We start from the raw sequence: 1913 nt of genomic DNA, 5'->3' as shown, positions 1-1913 counted from the left end.
TTCCCATACGTTTCTTAATAGTAGAATCCGCAACATGCAAATTAAGAGAGCACTCATCAATCTCATTGAAGCCTAGAACATCACATAAAGATTTTGGAATTGTGGAAACACTAGCACCCAAATCACACAAAGCATGTCATTCATAATTATTAATCTTGATTTGTATAGTAGGTTCCCACTCATCATGAAGTTTTCTAGGAATAGATATTTCCAATTCAAGTTTCTCTTCAAGAGATTTCATCATAGCATCAACGATATGATCGGTAAAAGCCTTATTTTGGCTATAAGCATGTGGAGAGTTTAGCATGGATTGCATCAAGGAAATACATTCAATTAAGGAGCAACTATCATAATTAAATTCCTTGAAATCCAAAGTAGTAATTTCATCACTACTCAAACTTTTCATATCCTCTACTCCACTTATAGTATTTTTAGCATCACGATAAATAGACTCGGAATCATTGGGGCGTTTCTCAACCAAACTGGATTCACATCCATCCCCATCATCATTAGGATTGACATTAGAAAACAAGGATTCAGTAGGAGTCACACCAAGCACTTTAAGATCTTCGTGATTCTCATCACGAGAACACACCCTTTTAAGCCATTCATGTCTAGCACAAATTTGGGCGGTTCTTTCTTTACTCTCATTCATGGAAACACACATAGATTTGAAAGTTTCATCCATATTAATCTTGGGAGGAACACATCTTGGTTTCAAAGCATCAATATCAAGAGACATTCTATCAACAGTCCTAGACAAGTCATCAATTTTAAGCAGTTTTTCTTCTATGGAAGCATTGAAAGTCTTTTGCGAAGTAATAAACTCCTTAATATTACTCTCAATATCAGAGGGTAATGTATTATAATTTCCATGAGCATTGTTGTAGGAATTGCCAAAATTATTAGAGGGATTACTAGGAAAGGCCTAGGATTAAAGTTACCTCTATAAGCATTGTTGTTACCAAAATTATTCCTACCAACAAAATTGACATCCAAATTTTCATTGCTATTGTAAATCAAGGAATACAAAGGCATATCATTTGGATCTAAAGGATCACTTTTACTAGCAAACAACTTCATTAACTCATCCATCTTAGCACTCAAAGAGTTAATTTCTTCTATAGCATGCACTTTTTTACTAGTAGGTGACCTTTCAGTGTGCCATTGAGAATAGTTTGTCATGATTTTATCTAGGAGTTTTGTAGCTTCTCCAAGTGTGATATCCATAAAAGTTCCACCACAGGCGGAATCCAAGATATTTCTAGAAGCAAAATTCAAACCAGCATAGAAAATTTGTATAATCATCCAAAGACTCAGGCCATGAGCGGGACAATTTCTAATCATCAATTTCATTCTCTCCAAAGATTGTGCAACATGTTCATGATCCAGTTGCTTAAAATTCATGATATCATTACGGAGAGAGATAATCTTAGCTGGTGGAAAATACATGGAAATATAGGCATCTTTACACTTGTTCCAAGAATCAATGCTATTTTTGGGTAAAGATGAAAACCAAGTTTTTTGCTCGATCTCGTAATGAGAACGGAAATAGCTTCGATTTAATCATATCATTATCCACATCTTTCTTCTTTTGCATATCGCATAACTCAATAAAGGTATTCAGATGGGATGCGGCATCTTCGCTAGGAAGGCCAGAAAATTGCTCCTTCATAAGAAGATTCAACAAGGCAGCATTAATTTCATATGATTCCGCACTAGTGGAGGGAGCAATAGGAGTACTAATAAAATCATTGTTATTAGTATTGGAGAAGTCACATAATTTGGTGTTTTCAGTCATGGTGACTTAGCAAGCCGACAAGCACACAAGCAAACGGAAACCAAGCAAATGAAAGGACGAACGAAAAAGGCAAATATTTTTATAAATTTTGTTTTTCTAGAAGTGGGGGAGA

This window comes from Hordeum vulgare, chromosome 1H, assembly GCF_904849725.1.
Source record: "Hordeum vulgare subsp. vulgare chromosome 1H, MorexV3_pseudomolecules_assembly, whole genome shotgun sequence".
Classification (NCBI taxonomy): domain Eukaryota; kingdom Viridiplantae; phylum Streptophyta; class Magnoliopsida; order Poales; family Poaceae; genus Hordeum; species Hordeum vulgare.
This window is presented reverse-complemented; position numbering follows the sequence as displayed.